General features: G+C 41.9%; 1 long non-coding RNA gene across 1 annotated transcript in view; it reads right to left on the bottom strand.

The window, feature by feature from the left end:
- Window positions 1–18,706, bottom strand: part of LOC308475904 — a 468,022-nt gene that overhangs the window by 298,136 nt on the left and 151,180 nt on the right. The window contains exon 2 of the long non-coding RNA XR_013985514.1: window positions 9,073–9,132. This is a non-coding gene — a long non-coding RNA (uncharacterized lncRNA). The remainder of the gene's footprint in view (window positions 1–9,072; window positions 9,133–18,706) is intronic.

Here is an 18,706-nt window from a genome sequence, read left to right as displayed (position 1 = left end):
TTCCACTTCTGTTTTTGGTATAAGTGTGATGTATGCTTCTTTCCACGACTCGGGTGCTTTCCTCCCCGTAGTATTTCATTGCAAACTTCTTTCAAAGGTTGCATTAACCATTCTTTCAAAGATTTATAGTACTTTGCAGTTAAACCATCTGGCCCTGGAGATTTACCCAATTTCATATTCTGGATGGCTCCTTCCACCTCTTGGTCAGATATTATAGAATTTAATATTAATTTACTCTCTTGAGATACTTTTTGTAATCCATTAATTTTCAAAAACCGATCAATGTCTAATTCTTTCTGAGTCTCCTGCGTATATAGCTGTTTAAAATAATTCTGAAAGCACTTTCGGATCTCTCCAGGATTCTGTATATTCTTCCCTTCTACTACCAAATCCGTAATCGTATTCAGCTTTTGTCTTTTTTTCATTTGCCAGGCCAATAATTTCCCACACTTATTTGCCGATTCAAATGTCTTTTGTTTCATCTGTTTGATCTTCCATTCTATTTCCTGATTCATCAGTTTCATATATTGTACTTGGTATAACTTTATCTCTTTTAGGATCTCCTGTGAGTTTGGTTTCGCCCTCAGTTTTTTTTCTCCCTCCTTAATTTTCTCTAAAAAAATTTCTCTCTTCTCATTTGGTGTCTTTTCCTAATTGCATTTTGTTGTATCAAAAATCCTCTCATCACCGCTTTACTAGCATCCCAGATCACTCTTTTCTCGGTCGTAGTATTCATATTTATCTCAAAGTAATCTCTCAAATTTTTCTGGGCCTTCTTGACAATTTCCTCATTCCTAAGCAAGGAGTCATTCATCCTCCATCTGAAAGCTCCAATTGGCATTAGTGTCATTTCAATCTTTACTGGATTATGATCAGAGCAAATTTTCGGGCAAATCACGGCTTTTTTTATCTTAGGGGCCAGTCCCCTGGTTACCCAGATTTGGTCTATTCTTGTCCATGTCATTTTTGCTTCAGAGAAGAAGGTTCCTTCTCTTTCCAAGGGGTTCTTTATTCTCCAAATGTCCACAAGATCCATATTGTCAGTCATTTCAAAAAATGTCTTTGGTAATCTTCCATCTTTCGTCACCGTTTGTCTTTGGGCTTTATCCATATTTGTAGACACTACTCCATTCATATCTCCCATCAAAATAATGTTGTAATCCAAATACTCCAATAGGGTTTCATGCAATTTTTTAAAGAATTCTGATTTTCCCTCATTTGGTGCGTAGACACCTAATATTAAAAACTTTTGGCCGTGAAACTGAATTTTAATTGCTATATATCTTCCTTGATCATCTTTAAATATAAATTTTGGTGACAGGCTTTCCTTTGTGTAGAGTACTACTCCTCTTTTTTTCACATTGTCCGATGAAATAAATTCTTCTCCCAATCTTTTATTTATCAAAATTTTCCGATGTAGCCTTGTCACATGCGTTTCTTGTAAGCAAATCAAGTCCAAATGTTCTTTTTTTAATGTATGGAATACTCTCCCCCTTTTTGCCGATGAATTTAAGCCATTAATATTCCAACTTAATACTTGCAGTGTCATTTTGTACTTACTCTCCTTCTCCTCCAACAGCCCCAAGAAGTTTGTCTATGTCTGTCGGTGGCGTTGGTTTCGCTTTTTTTTGCAGGCTCTTATCCGGTACAGCAGGATCTTTTCCCAATCCTTTCTGTAGATCTTCTTCGTATGCGCTCAAAAACTTGTTCTTTCCTCCACTGATCTTATCTTAGTCTTTCTTCCTTTAAAACTAAAGGATAGACCTTGAGGGAATTCCCACCTGAAAAGTATCTTGTTTTTTCTCAGCAAGGCCACCAAGTCTCCAAAGTCTTGTCTTAAATCCAAAAGATGTTTCGGTATGTCTTTAAAAATTTCCACTTTTGATTGCAGAATTGTCAAGGGTTTCTCGTAGTGCAGGCCCAAAATTTTGTCCCTCTCTTCTTTGGATCAGAGGGTAATCAAACAGTCCCTTATTTTAATCTTTCTTCCTCCTTTCCCCAATCTGAAGGCCCTCACAATCTTAAAATCCTCTTGTTTCAAGTCCGATTTCCAAAATTCCGCAAATTCTTGTGTCAGAAAATCTATCAAGGTGCCTTTCTCCAACTCAGGAACAGCTCTGATTCTTAGATTAGCTTGTTTGTCTCTAAGGTCAATCATAGACAGCGTCAGCTTATGTTCTGCAATCTCTTTCTGTAGGTCTGGTACCTTCTCAGTTTCCAGTTGCCCCAATTTAAATTCCACAGCAGCAGTTTTTTCCTGTATAGACTTTGAGTCTTGCAATAGTCTCTGAATAGATTCTGTGTTGCTGTTTACCTTTTTCCCCAAATTATCTAATGTTTCTGTATTTAAGTCAATTTTTTTATTTGCAATGTCCACTTTCTGGTTCGTCTCCTCAACCTTTTTATTGGTCTCCTCAACCTTTGTACTAAGTTGTTGTAAAGTTTCATTGATCTTGGCCAGGGCATTGGCTAGAATTTCCTCAGACATTCCACTAAACTTAGCTTGTGTTACTGTCGTGGGCAAGCCAGCAGATGATTGCCTTCGATGCCCCCAAGGTTTTCCAGATCTCAAGACTGATGGGTCTAATTTCTCACGGCCATCTGCCATAGCAATGTGAAGGTCAAATTTTTTCCCCCCAAATGTGCTGTTCCTGTTTACAAGTGGAAAATTCCTTTACTGTAATTTCAGGGAGTCCCACTAGGTGGACACTGTTGCCACCATCCAGACTAGTTACTTTCCTTCTTGAGTAACAGGAAAGGAAGGGAAAGAGAAACTAAGTATAAACAAAGAAGAAAAATCCAAAATGTATATTTCCAATTTTCCCCAGCGAGATTGGCCACAGTATATCCACCTTACAGTCAGCAGTTAACACTGACAGATTTTGACAGCTGAGACGTCTCACTAACGAATCGCTCTTTAAATCTTTCTACAGTCCGGAAGAAACAAACCCTTTTCCTATTTTGTCCCTCAGAAGGGTAGATTCAACAAAATTTCCAGGTCAGGAAAAAACTTTTTTTTCAGGTCAATTTCCCACGTTTAGCTTAAAGTCTCTATGCTTTACACTGTTTACAAGGCAGTGGAGCGGACTTCCTGTTTGCACTTCCCACCGCAGTAGCCAATTTTAACGTTGTTTTGTTAATAAAACCTTTCCGATTTTAATCCAATTTTAGTCCAGTATCCAAACCTTAAGTCCAATTTCTCCTACTCACGATCGAATTTCAGTCCGAATGTTCCAGGAATAAATCAGCGCTCTCCAGCAACGGCAGCACGGCTTCGCTCCGCGAAAGCAGCGATCCACTCATAGCACCGCGCTTCTCCCCCGCTCCGTTCCGAAGCCTCAAAAAAAGGCTTCCTCGCGAGTTGGGGGGTGCTCAATGGTGCCCGCCGAGTCTCCACGTTCGCAGGCTTCAGCGCCTGCGATTTCTAAGGGTCCCCGCTTCGTCGCAGCGCACAGGACCCGATTTTCACGGAGCCGATCCCCTCCAGCTGAAGGGAATTTTGCCCGTTGCTAATGGCGCTGACCGGAAGTCTGTTAGGGATTTTTTCAAAAAAAAGGTGTTCAGGCGTCGAGGGCTAATTCTGTTTCCGATGATAAAAACCCATCTGTTTCCACCAAAAAAGCTTTCAGAGGATCGTTTGCAACAGTTTGGCACCATTTTTGAGTGAATTGCAGAACGTCAGATTTTTGCTGAAATTGTGACCGCGCGGCTCAGGGATTTTTTCAAAAAAAAGTTTTTCAGATGTCGAGGGCTAATTCTGTTTCCGATGATAAAAACCCATCTGTTTCCACCGAAAAAGCTTTCAGGGGATCGTTTGCAACAGCTTGGCACCATTTTTGAGTGAATTGCAGAACGTCAGATTTTTGCTGAAATTGTGACCGCGCGGCTTAGGGATTTTTTCAAAAAAATGTTGTTCAGACGTCGAGGGCTAATTCTGTTTCCGATGATAAAAACCCATTGGTATATAGTAAACACAGCATGGGGGAGCAGTGGGCATGAGCATACTAAGTCCACTGCGTACTGTTATTCTCATGACCCTCTAAAAGCAGAGCCTTCTGTACTCGGAAGTGGGTTGTTTCTTCTGGAAGATGTCCGAGGCAGAACATATTATGGCTGTCTCCACAGCTAGGAGGAGTTGGAGCATTGCTAAGTTTGCTATAACCAGGACATTGTAGACTATGAAATGAGTGGCACCTAAATGGGAGAATTCTATCCAAACGACACCTCTCCACCAATATGAGAAAGAGAAAACCCATTGTTAATTATCTCAAGACACCATTTTGGGCTTTCATACCAAAAGGCTACTCCAAAAAAGTTTGCTGACTGAAACAAACCCCCCCAAAAAAGAAATGCATCTTCACCAATAATCTCCTCCAACTGGGCCAACTAGGGTGGCCAAAAGGCAAAAGAGGACAAACACCTAACTTCTTTAATAGTTGTGTAGAATATAGAATTTCAGCAGGTGCATGAACCTGCCTTCTTTTTCAACTGGCCACCCTGGGGCCAACACTAAAAAGGCAGCTGCACCATTCAGAATCAATTCCTGCCTACATTTAGCTCCCCAATCCATATATAATGAATTACATTTATCGCACCTTTTGCATATAACATGCAAAGCAGCTAGCAACAACCCTAAAAATACAACTGAACTTAAAAAAAATAAACTGAAGCAGATTGTTTCATGCGTGCGCGCACACACACACACACACACACACACGCACACACACACACCCCACACTCCTTGCATGACAGGGCTAGCCCAGGCAACACTGTCTGCAGCTGTGTTGCCTAGTGACAGAAAGTTCTGTCACATACTGCGACTTAGTAAATGGTGGTCCGGGAGTAGCCATTCTGGGGCTCTCGTTACACTACAACTCCTATCATTCCTGATTAAAGGGCTACGCTGCCTGGCGTTGATGGGAACTGAAGTCCAACAAAATCTGAAGGGCAGCACATTGCCTATCCCTAATCCCTTCAAAAAGTAGGCTATTTAAGCTACAGTTTATTAGCTTTGTGCCTGTTTGTTTAGCAAAATGTATACCCCCATCCTTCCAATGTCGTGCTCAGGGCGGCTTGTAATAATTAAAAGCAATACAATCAAACAGCAATAGTAAGAGCAACATAAACCAACAAAACAAAGTTAGCAAACCCTCCAAGTGTCCCTATTTTCCAGGGATGTCCCTATTTAGAGAAGCTTTCCTGGTTTCTGATTTGATCCCGGAATGTCCCACTTTTCCTGAGGATGTCCCTATTTTCATTGGAGAAATGTTGGAGGGTTTGGAGTTATCCAACCCCCGAGCTGTCTGAAGGCAATCCTGTATAGGGAAGGCTTTTTTAAAAAAATGTTTAATGTTTAATTATGTTTTTTATGTGTGTTGGAAGCTGGCCAGAGTGACTGGGGCAACCCAGTAAGATGTGCGGGGTATAAATAGTAAAATCATCATTACGGAATGCGATGTCCCTATCTTCACCGAAGTAGTGTTGGAGGGTGTGAGTCGGGCAAGTTGTAAAATGATCACCACGAAAGCAGGACAGAATAAGAAAGATTTGTCCATGCAGTGAAAAGCAGTAGGAGGGATGGCAAAATGAATCTTACAGGCAAAGTATTCCATAATCTGGGTGGAGCTGAAGAGAAGATCTTTCTTCACTTCACCCAACAGTGCCTCAGCTATGGATGGGACTGGCAAAAGGCAGGACCAGGCTAGTTTGAGGAGAGAGTGCCCTTAGTTGGAAAGAGTTAAGCATTTATTTAACTCTTATTTATATAAATTAACCTTAAAATTGCTTGGCTTAGAATGGACCAGGTCTAAACTTTACTTAAGGTTTAAAGTTTGTGGCAGCGAAACAGTGGCATTGAGTCAATTCTCATGAATGTGGAATTCTGAAGGCAAATTTGCCCAATAACTTAAAATGATTGATTGTGTTGTGTCCTGGTGGGATGAACCAAATTAAAAGCTTCGTACATGATTTGACATTTTGTAGCCTTGTGTGGGGAGAGGGGGAGGAAGGTTTTCCCCTCCCCTTGGTTTTAGACATGGGGAAACCTATCGATTATCTTTTGGCCTTCTTCCTGATAAATGATAGGTTTCTCCCTTAACTAGATTACTAACTAGATTAGTGGCAAAATTTGCAATGGACAGGGAAGATCCATAGCAAATTTGTCTTAGCTGATGTTACTGATAGTTTTAAAAAAACAAAACATTCAAAATAATTGTACCATAGAAGGCATTTAGTTTTAAAAAAGTATAATAAAGAATTATGAAATTACAGATTTCTTAAAATCAATATAAATTGTACCATAGAAGGCATTTAGTTAAAAAAAAGTATAATACAGAATTATGAAATTACAGATTTCTTAAAATCAATATAAAAAACTTTCTTTTTTAAAAATGCAACTTTATATGACAGGTTTTGATAGATAGGTGATTGTTGGTTTTGTTTATGTCAGTGATTGCAATGTGATTTTTAGTTCTTATTTTCATTATATTTGGGAGTTAACAGATTGGCCATGTCTAATCATTGGGGATATAATTACACAAATATTATAATGGTCAATTGGCTGGGCAATAAACTTGAACAATGCGAATTACCACTGAAACAAAAGGATATGAAATATGTTCATAAAAATAGTGCGTATGGGAACATAAATGTTGTTTGTGAAAAACTAGCAATGAGTCACTCCCCTTTTAACAAGTTTCAGATGCTTTTATTAATAGCTGAACTTGCTGCATTAATATGGACCTCACACATCTTACAGCCTGTCTTGAATTTTAGCAAAATACTTCCCTGCCTCAAGATGAAGCTACAGCGTGAAATTTGTTGGGCTGAAGACCGACGTTTTCAATTGATTGATTGATTTCTCCCAATGATTACTTAATCCACAGGACTCTGGAAATTAGTTACAGATGTGTGCAACTCCAGTCCCCCAACTCCACTGGGGTTGTAATGTATACGCAAAGCTGAAGTTTACAACACAGTTTCAAATCTGCATTGGCAAACATGAAGTGACATGGCAAAGAGCAGACACAAGCGAAAGCCTGTGCTCAAGTTTGATAAAGCGTGTTCTCCCTAGCAGAGAGCACGTGTTGCGGTTGGGAACAGGCCACCCTCCAGTGACTAGGCAAATTTAGTTGAATCCCGACCATTTAAATGGTTAAACTGGGTTGCTGGGGTGTTTTGATTGTTGCCAATTCGGAGGAGGGGTCAGAGTCTATATATACAGGGGCCAGACGTTGGCACGGCCTCTTGGCCGTTTTGCATCGGATCACCCGCCCTCCCTCCCTTGTTTAAGGGAGGTATTGAAGGATTGCTTGACCTTGCTATGCCTGTCATGGGGTCGTTCGCCTTGGTGCGAGGGCCTGGTAGGAATTTTGCCATCTGGCTGATTGGCTGGTGCCATTTGGTTTTTGCCTACTGCGTAGCAAATCGTCACAACTTGTAAGGTTGGCGGTTAGGCATTGGTTAAATTGGTGCTTGGAGGGGTAAGTGCCTACCCCTCCAAATGATGCGAATGGGAATTCCGTTAAAGGAAATCCAGGGGCTTGCCATTCTTTCGTCCTTGTCCCCGGAGTCGGACTTGGGCCGTGCAAGCCCCACAGGAACATGAGGGTGAGAAGTAATGGTCTGGTGCCCAGCTTTATTTCTCACCCAATACTTGTTTCCCACGCTGGCTTCCGCTGGTGTCCGGAAGGCCAGCTCTGTCCCTGAGGGCAAGGACAGATAGTCATAACCAATGCCTAAGCAACCACTCACATTTTTGTATTTGAATAAAGTTGTGGCCAAAATTATGCCAAAAACCTTAAACAAAAATTGATGTGTGAAGTGTGAATTATTGGGGGGCTACTGTGACTCAACACGCAAGGGAGCATTGTAGGAATATAGGAATCTTATACAGAGTCAGATCATTGGTCTATTTACCTCACTTTTGTCTACACTGAGTGGCAAGATGTTCTGCAACTGAGCATTAGTAGACTTATTGACAACAGCAGGGCCTTTTTTGTCTGTGGACCAGAATTCAATCAAAAGTTTAAAATACTGTCTATAGAAACTAGTTTAGTCTATCTATCTATCTATCTATCTATCTATCTATCTAACTATATCTTAAACACTTCACTGTTCTGCAAGTTAAATGGAAATTATACAACTGTTTTCTTTACTTACTCACTACTGGACAGAAAATGAACATCTTCAGCATGATGTTCATTGCCCTGAACAATGATAGTACTTCATTGTTCTACTTCAGACAGCAGAAAGCAGACTCTCCAACATTTATCAGATGAAAACAGGGACACCTTGAGCCAACCACAACCTCTCTGCTGAACCTACCTCACAGGGTTGTTGTAAAGAAAATAACTGTACAGGCCTTTAACAGATAAGTGGAATGAAATGAGGTTTTAGCTGTAAGATGCCTTGAGTCCCTGTCAGGGGAAAACAATGGAAACTAAGAATGATTAGGAACATAGCAGACAGCAAAACCTATTTAACTCAGTGGGAGCTGGTTGAAGTTAAATCCTTCGAAGACAGAGGTCATTTGGCTGGGTTGAGACGATATGGGATGGGGGGGCAACTCCCATCTCTTGCGGGGGCACAATTAGTGCCAGCACCATCCGTTAAGAGTTTGGGTGTAATCTTCGACACCTCCCTTTCCATGGAGGCGCAGATTGCAGCTATAACAAAGGCGGCATTTTTTCATCTCCGCCAAGCTAAGCAGTTGGCTCCTTACCTCTCTCGCCCTGACCTAGCCACTGTGATCCTGTTATGTACTGAAGTTCTCACCCTGGGCCAGCAGGGGGATACTGTAGATAGTATTCACTCAGATAGTATGCAAATAAGGGATCGAAAGTGACGTTCAATGATTGGAAAATGGTTACTGTTGCGTTGTAGTGGAGCTCTATATAAGCAGGCTGGCTGAACCCTTCAGTTCAGTTCTGTTCTGGCCTGAGAATAAACAAGAGCTGTTTGAAGAATCACTGTGTCGTCTGATATGTTCACCCACAACTTGACAGATCCACGTGACGGTCACCTCCAGACTGGATTATTGTAACTCGCTCTACGTGGGGCTGCCCTTGAGACTGACCCAGAAACTCCAGCTGGTGCAGAATGCTGCGGCGAGACTCCTTACGGGGTCCTCACCTCGGGATCACATTCACCCGGTGCTATACCAGCTGCACTGGCTCCCAGTGGAGTACAGGTTCAGGTTTAAGGTGCTGGTTTTAACCTTCAAAGCCCTATACGGCCTAGGACCCTCATACCTATTGGATCGCCTCTCCTGGTATGTCCCATGGAGGACCTTACGGTCTTCAAACAAAAATATCTTTGAGATCCCGGGCCACAGGGAGGTTAGGCTGGCCTCAACCAGAGCCAGGGCTTTTTCGGCCGTGGCCCCGATCTGGTGGAATGCTCTGTCACAAGAGACCAGGGCCCTGCAGGACTTGACATCTTTCTGCAGGGCCTGCAAGACAGAGCTGTTTCACCAGGCCTTTGGCCAGAAATCCTTTGGTAATTCTTCACAGAACTCGAGCCCAATGGTTGCCATCAATTTGATTTGAACTGATTTTATAATGAATTGATTTTAGAATGCTGTATTATTTTACTGTTGTTAGCCACTCTGAGCCCAGCTTTGGCTGGGGAGGGCGGGATATAAATAATTTTTGTTGTTGTGTTGTTGTTGTTGTTGTTAGTGCTGAGTAAAAAAATGCTTAGGATTGCAGTGTAAGGCTGCCTAGTCTTTACCCACTTACCTGGGAGTCAGCTCCATTGAATACAATGGGACTAACTTCTGACTAGACAGTGGGTGGATCTACACACAGGGGAAAACCCTCCCTATAAATAAGTCAGAAATTAAATCGTTATAACAAAAGAAGAAAAAACCCTATGTAAAAATGCTATAGAATCTTTTCTGCTCTCTGGCGCCATCTGGTGTTGCATGTTTATAATGCATTCAAATCACTGTATTTTGACTAATGTAACTGAGTCCAGCGTCAGGCTCCATTTACAATAAAGGAATAAACACTCTCCACAATTAAATAATTTAAAGTGGATTGGTAACCTTTTCCTTTAAAAGTATACGACGGGCTTTGTATGCCAGTTTCACCATTTCCTTCATTTGGTGCAGGTATTCTTTTTTCCGTATAAACGGGACCCTAATTCTAGGACTGTCCGTGGAAAATCGGGCACTTTGGGGGTATGTGTTTTTTAGCACCTCAGTAAAGGCTTAAGTTTTAAAAATGCTTCTGTGAGTTGAATACTCTTGTGTCAAGTTGTATAAATGCTCCAGTCAGGAGTTTTATCAATAATATGCATTCCATTCATATTATAATTCCAGCTTGTGTACAGAAACCTTAACACAGGAGATTTACTTCCATTGTTGTCATGCATATTTCAGAGCCTGCAGATGTTTAGAATACACAAGGTAATTCTCAAAGAGAAATTCCATGACAGGAAGTCAATAGTTACCTGACCACTTTGCAAAAGGTTATGTGTTCAAGCAGTGCTTTAGGGAATTGTTACAAACTGGGATGACATTATCAATGACTTCTCGCTACAAGGGAGATATTACTTCTGCTTTTCGGTTTGGAAGGAATCTTTCTGGGACTACGAAGTCTCAGAACACTTTCTTGCCCATCACTCATTCGTGGATGAAGCAGCAACTTATGACTTTGCCGCTGATCAAATTCCGTATTTCATATATTTAATAATAATTTTAAAACCTGCAGTTCTAAATACATTATAGTGGTTTATAAAACTAAATAAAGCAATAGAATGGTAATGTACCTAAAACCCAAATATAACCAAACACACACACAGTCAGACCAAGACATTTTGCAACCCACCCGTAATTCTACATACAGAAATCACCTGGACTTCACCATCCCCCAGTGTCCCTGAGGGCATCAGACCAGCTTAAGAGGTGCAGGTCAAACTTCATGGCACACACAAAATCTCCATTGTCTAACCGAGAAAAATGGGGGGAGCAGGGAAGGATCATCTGAGGGGACCATAACTGCTGCCTTCTACACAAACACCACCAGCTGAGGTAACCACCTCACTCTGTCTAATGGTAGAGCCACCCTTAATATTACACAGCAAAATTATTATTATTATTATTATTATTATTAGCTGAAGGGCAGGTAAGAACTACTACATATATATGGGGAACGCAACTGCCAATGTAGCATGCAGTCAGGATCAGAGGAACCACTTCCCCCTTCACACTTTGCCTGAGATTTTCTCTTCTGAAAACTTCACGGAAAACCAGCTGGACAACTTCGTAAGTCCTCAGTGGCCTTTCAACTCTCCCTGTCAGCAAGGGCGACTGCTGTAGGCACTCTGCCGATGTTCACGATGGTTTCCAACTCTCAAACTTCCCCAGAACAATTTGGAAAGGTGAATTAGTTTCTGGACCCAATTAGAGTGCTGGTTTTGACCTATGGAGCCTTAAATGGCTCAGGACTGCAATACCTCAAGGACCGCCCCTCCCCATATGAACCTACCCAGACCCTGAGATCATCCTCCGAGACCCTTTTTTGTGTGTCTTCTCCATGCGAGTCCCAGAGGGCAGCAACATGAGAATGGGCCTTTTCTGCAATGGTTCCCCTTTGGGGAATGCACTCCCCAGGGAGGCTTGCCTGGCACCTTCCCTATAGACATTCTTTAAAACATTCCTCTTCAACCAGGCCTTTGGCTGATTAACAACCTATATGCTTCCCATATGTACCGTCTTTCCCCGAAAGTAAGACATCCCCCGAAAATAAGACCTACTTCCAGTTTTTGAATTCCCAATGCGATTCCTCCACCCCCTTTAATACTGTTTGGAATGCAGGTAACCGAAAAGGCTGTGGGCATATTCAAGTGTGAGGTAATGTAATTGCACTGCAAAGCAGAACTACTTGTGAAAACACGTTGTGTGAAGTTCCTTGTGAAAACACTCATTGAGCAGTATTTGCATTCCCTTTAAACTTCTCTTGCACCATTTATGTTCATTACTGTTCTGTACTAAGTTTGGATCCTAGAACAATAGGCAGGTAGTGTTATATACTAAAGTTCTCACCCTGGGCCAGCAGGGGGATACTGTAGATAGTTATGCAAATGAAGGATTGAAAGTGACGTTCAGTGATTGGATAGTTTGTATGCAAATGAAGGATCGAAAGTAACGTTCAGTGATTGGATAGTTTTAGAAAATGGCAACAGTTACATTGTTCTGGAGCTCTATATACCGGTAAGCAGGCTGACTGAGCTCCTCAGTTAGTTCTGTTCCAGCTTACAAATAAAGAGCTGCTTTGGAAGAATCGCTGTGTCGTCTGATATGTTCGCCCACAACTTAACAGGTAGGATCCTAGAATGAAACAACTGATTGGCTTGCAGGAAAAGACCAATCAGGCTCTAGGAGGAAGTTAATCAGCCTGTTAGGCTGGTAGGATCGTAGAATGCAACAACTGATTGGCCTGCAGGAGAAGACCAATCAGGCTCCAGGAGGGAAGCAGAATCAGCCAATCAGACGGGACTCATTGTGTAAATAATGTATATAAAAGCCTGAGGTTTGGGGGGAGATTCAATCACTGTTTTACAAGCTGCAGTAAAGAGCATGAAATCACTACAGGACTCTGAGTATATTTCACTGGCAATGAAGGTGGGATTTGAGCCCCCTCGTGCGGACTCCCAGTATATTTCAATTACTAAGGTGGAGGAGAAGGCGGAGGAAAGGCATTTTGTAATGCTAACAAGTATTATGGTCAATGCTGGTTTTGCATCTGCATTATAAAATAAAACTAGAGTGGCTGTGAGGCTCATGGATTTAAACGGCTGGGGGAGGGGGTGACATCATTTAGTACCCTCAGTACCTTTGCCCAATGAGAGGTATTGTTTTTTGCTTGTACAACAACAGGCCTAGGTTGGAACAACAATGCCAGACAAGCCAACCGCTGATTCCAGTAAAGCGAGAGGGAATCAGAACATCAACTGCAAAAAAGAGCCTGAAGAATGATGTGATAATCTTTGTTAACTTCCACAATACAGCGGTACCTCGGGTTAAGTACTTAATTCGTTCCAGAGGTCCGTTCTTAACCTGAAACTGTTCTTAACCTGAAGCACCACTTTAGCTAATGGGGCTTCCCACTGCCACCGCACCACCAGAGCACAGTTTCTGTTCTCATCCTGAAGTAAAGTTCTTAACCTGAAGCACTATTTCTGGGTTAGCGGAGTCTGTAACCTGAAGCGTATGTAACCTGAGGTACCACTGTAACTGCATTTGGCTTGGTGAACAAATAATAATCATTTTGTCTGATGAATGACAGCAGCAAAGCAGATAAAGAGCCATGAAAATGCACTGAAAGTGCACTACTGTGAGTGTTTACTCAGGAGTAAGCCTCACTGGACCATAAAGAAGGCTGATCGCCAAAGAATTTATGCTTTTGAATTATGGTGTTGGAGGAGACTCTTGAGAGTCCCATGGACTGCAGGAAGATCAAACCTATCCATTCTGAAGGAAATCAACCCTGAGTGCTCACTGGAAGGACAGATCGTGAAGCTGAGGCTCCAATACTTTGGCCACCTCACGAGAAGAGAAGACTCCCTGGAAAGATGGAGGGCACAAGGAGAAGGGGACAACAGAGGACGAGATGGTTGGATAATGTTCTCGAAGCTATCAGCATGAGTTTGACCAAACTGTGGGAGGCAGTGGAAGACAGGAGTGCCTGGCGTGCTCTGGTCTACGGGGTCACGAAGAGTCGGACACGACTAAATGACTAAACAACAACAACAAAGCCTCACTGTATTAAATAGAGCTTACTCCCAGGTTGGTGAACATAGGATTGCAACTCTAGATTTTTCTTCCTTGTCCTAACATAAAATGTATCATTTCTAGAACAATTCCACCCATTTATTATCCTTCCTCATTTCTGGAAACCTCAGGGTGGGGTACATGGATGCATCACCCACCCACCCATTTTATCTTCACAAGGTAAGGTAAATTAAGCTGAGAAATGGTGATTGGTCCAGGACCACTGGTAAGGTGGTTTGAACCTGGGTCTCCCCCAGGGTCCCAGACTCCAACCACCACACCACAAATGGAGGACAAGTTATGTAGAACATCTACAAGGAATTAATTTTCTCTCCCTTTTAATGCCTAAAAGATAAAGGCGAAAAGAAATGGATATAATCCAGTGAAATAGGAAGATTAGATTGGGTTAGCAAATGAATTTGGTTGCTTTTTTAAACCTACACATAGCAAACAAGGCCTCAAAGAAGAACAGAATGATAAGTTGGGCATCATCACTCGGTGTAGGTTTCAGTAGGCATCATAAAGTATGAAAAATAGAAAGCAGTGCTATTGGTCAAATCTAGGAGAGTGCTTAATGGGGAGTGGAAAAGAGAGAAAAACAAACCACAATGGCCAGTTATTTTAGCGCGTATTACATGTTGAGGATTTATTCCACAGAGAGAGAGAGGATAAAGGCTTCTTTGGCAAGAGTGAGTTACAGAAACATAGAGAAAGGTGCGATGTAAATTGAGCATCATAAGGGGAAATGCAGCTATTATAGTGAGTCAAAAGCAATGGATAAAACCTGGCAATATGACCATTTTCTGGGTTCGCTGGAAGCATTTATCATGTGGAATGGTAGGGAAGCTTCCTTTTGCTTAAATGAAAATTAAATCTGCCATTTGCCACAATGTAAATGCTGCTTCAGCAGAGCTCATCGGATTGCCATTAATGTGCTATTCAGAATAGCGACATCATTTATGATCACATTTTCTAAATGAGCCTTGCATTCTGCTTTTGGAGACTTTCAGACTCTCGTTTTCTTTTTATTTGCTGCCCAATTCTAGGCACCCCTAACTGGGAAGGAAGGCCTGCTAAGTTCAACAGGACTGGCTCCAAAGCAATGAGTATAGGATGGGAGTCTCAGGATATGTATACATGTCACAGTGCATTTTTTGTTTAATTTCAACTTTTCTTCCTTGTCCTGGTGCATTACGTTGTGTACACATTACTCCAGCTACAGTGTAATCCTGTAGTTTCTTGGGAAATACTGCTGACTGATGTGGTTTCCATCTAATTTGAAAACATAAGCTGCCACTCCAGCCAGAAAAGCATCTCTAGAGGGTTGGGTCTGTTGTAATACATAGTTACTTACACTTGCATGCACAAAACAGTTAACCCAGGCATGGGCAAACTCGGCCCTCCAGATGTTTTGGGACTACAACTCCCATCATCCCTAGCTAACAGGACCAGGGGGCAGGGATGGTGGGAATTGTAGTCCCAAAACATCTGGAGGACTGAGTTTGCCCAGGCCTGGGTTAACCTGATCCCAGAGCTCAGGTTGCAAGTGGGTGTGGCTTAGCAGGCTCTCAGCAGACTTGGCTCCCTTCCCCTTCTCAGTTTTTTACCTTCCTGCTGCCTGGAGCAAGCAAGAAGCCATGTGGCCACGGCTCCCTTCAAAGTGAACTGAATCTTTCTAAAATGAGATTTTAAAGCCTGCATCTTAACCCGAAGGTTGCATGTTCCTTTTGTAGAGAAACCAAGTAATTTGCCTTTTAAAGCCATTTGGAACTTTTTTCATCTTCATTTTACTGCCAACAAATAGAGATTGGTTTGCTTTTACTTCTGAAACTCTGAGTAAAAAACTTCACTTATTACTTTTGCAAAGCTAAGTGTCTGTGATTTACTCTAGCCTAAGTATTTTCATAGGGAATACTTGTTTAATAGCGGATGAGGGCGGATTCAGATCTAACAAAATGCTAATATGCTTGGAGCAATCATGGTTAACTCTGCTACTAGAGAGTAAGAGATCTATTTTCTAACCTCTCTCTCTAACAGGAGCCCTTCCTGGGCGATGTAGGATGGGACAGGAAGCTTTCTGGGAGAGGGGAGAATTATTCAAAAGTGAACAGACCGCAGCCCAATTGGGGTGAGTCTCCCTTTCCCTTGCAGCCACCCGTGCCCCATCTCACGCTGTTCTGGAGGGGCCCTTCCTTCAGTTAACTTATATTAGATCCAAGGCAATGTCTGATTATTATTATCTGTGGTCTTTGCATGAATGCCAATATTTTTATGCTAGAAACAGTTCTGTTGAACTGCTAGAATAAACATTAACCATTCCCTGTCACACAGGCACATTTTCTTCCCCTTCAGGGTTTTCATAAAGTACCACAAACTCATGTCCGGGAGACATTATTCACACCAGTGTGTCCCACAGAATAATGTCAGACTGATTTTCATAATGGGTGCATGCAATCTACTGTGCTGCCACCCTCCAAATCATCTGGAACGCTGTGGGAGTTCTTTTGCCCCCGGCACAGAACTGTGAAATCCAAGTAGAAATAATTGCATTGCCTCCTCATGCCTATAATTTCTAGATGAATTTCTGCATTTTTTTCAGAAATACATTTGTCTGCTTAGATTCCTTGATTAGAATAAGGACACCTGAGCAGTGCAACTGTGTGTTTGTAGGAGGGCATCCTTTTGCAGATGGGGATGAATATGTTCTGTTAAATAAAAAGTAAGTGTAAAACTCTGCTGAAATTTAAGATAGTCAAAAGAACGCATCCTCCTATTAGCAATATGAAATGCTGGACAGAGTTTCTGAACCGTAATGATGATGATGATGACGATAATAATAATAATAATAATAATAATAATAATAATAGAATCTGCAGTTTCTTCTTATGGCAAAATTTCCTGCTTCAGACACTTGCCTGATCCCAATTGACACAGCCGCGGTGAAGGAAAGAGTCAAACGTGCAAAGAACTTTCATCAGCCTAGAAATATGAATATCGGTCACGCTGCCATGTAATTATCTGTGGGCTGTTTTCCCCCCAAGGTTTTTTTTAATGCAAATTATAGCTTTAATGCTTTAATGCTTTAATGCTTCATGATGAAATAATAAAAGAAATGCACCTTGATAGTATGAAGGAGTCTGGAGATGTTCTGCAACGCAGATGGAGCCTTAAGTTATTAATACATAGCAGTGGGTGGAGAGTTGCCACCTCTGAACCTGAAGTCCAGGCATCGGCCTTTAAATCTGGGAGAGAGCCCTGCCTGAAACCCCATCAGTATGGACAGAAGTGAGTCAGATGAACCAATGGGAGTGACTTGGTATAAAGGCAGCTTCCTTGGTTCTTACCTGTTGCCCGAACATGGGTCAGGGCTACTGGCCCTGGGTGGGAACTATTGTTTGGGGAGGGGTCGTAGCTCAGTGGTAGAATATCTGTGTGCTGGTCCCGGGGGGTTACCGTGCAGCGTGGTCCGAGTCCTAGGTTCCTATTGAAGGGAACAGGCAGTAGCCCCTGTTTTTCTTCTTAAATTGGCTTGTGATACAGTGACCTGTGTCACTGGGCACAGGTGGCACTGTGGTCTAAACTACTGAGCCTCTTGCGCTTGCTGATCAGAAGGTCAGTGGTTCAAATCCCTGCAACGGGGTGGGCTCCTGTTGCTCTGTCCCAGCTCCTGCCAACCTAGCAGTTCGAAAGCATGCCAGTGCAAGTAGATAAATAGGTACCACTGCGGTGGGAAGGAAATGGTGTTTCCATGCACTCTGGTTTCCGTCACGGTGTTTTGTTGCAACAGAAGTGTTTTAGTCATGCTGGCCACGACCCGGAAAGCTGTCTGTGGACAAATGCTGGCTCCCTCAGCCTGAAAGTGAATGAGCGCTGCAACCCCATAGTCACCTTTGACTGGACTTAACTATCCAGGGGTCCTTTACAATTTACCTTTTATAGTGACCTGAGATATTCTTACTGCTGTTACTATAATTGTGATTATGTTGCTTATATTTGAAATGGTTTAATATTGTTTCAGTTGTCATGAACCTTGATGGGAGAATATTGTGTTTTGAAGAGCAGGGAATAATGTCAACTATAAGAACAATGTAACAATGGTTTGAATTCATTAAGTCGTTTTCATTTGATTCTAGCACTAACAGATTTATCCAGCTTGCATGGTAGTCAGCTAAAATGCCATGATAACAGGGCGTTCAAATAAACAGAAGGACTATTTACATAAGATTACACTTTGGGCACTAAGCAACACATTTAAATAATTATTGATATTAGATGAGATTTTCACTGTATCTCAGAAAAGCCCAAATTACTGTGTTGTTAAATGCATGAACGAAGAAATTAAATTTTCCATAATTTTGTTAGGCGGTGTGTCAAAATGCTACAGCAAATAACAAGATGAGTTAATCATTTTTACTTAATAGCTATTTTCTATCGTTTTAAAAAGGAAAGATTTGCTATTTTTGCAACAAAAACATGCTTCTTTGGATGTATCTGTTTTTGTAATTTAAAATATAAAGCTGTAAGATCTGCATAATTACCCATTCAACGTGTGCCTTTTAATTCATACCATTTAGCTGAGTAAATTCTTTGCTGAGACCCAGGAGCAATTATGTGAATCAAAGGAACTTTTAAGCTGTGATCCTAAGCATGTCAAGTGGAAGGAAATTTCACTGAAAACTATGGAATGTTTTCTTCAGACAGTCTCCCTAAGAAATTGATGAAATTTACATACAGAAAGAGGTTTATACACCCATACTGGCTAAAGGTAAAGGGACCGCTGACCGTTAGGTCCAGTCGAGGACGACTCTGGGGTTGCGGCGCTCATCTTGCTTTACTAGCCAAGGGAGCTGGCGTACAGCTTCCCGCCTACTATAGGTTAAATCAGCCTCATATAACCTGCTTGTTTGAGTCTAATTAATGCATGAAGGG

This window comes from Podarcis pityusensis (assembly GCF_964106645.2).
Source record: "Podarcis pityusensis genome assembly, chromosome: 4".
In the NCBI taxonomy this organism is placed as follows: Eukaryota; Metazoa; Chordata; class Lepidosauria; order Squamata; family Lacertidae; genus Podarcis; species Podarcis pityusensis.
The sequence above is the reverse complement of the archived record's forward strand: the minus strand, read 5'-3'. Positions and strand labels throughout refer to the sequence as shown.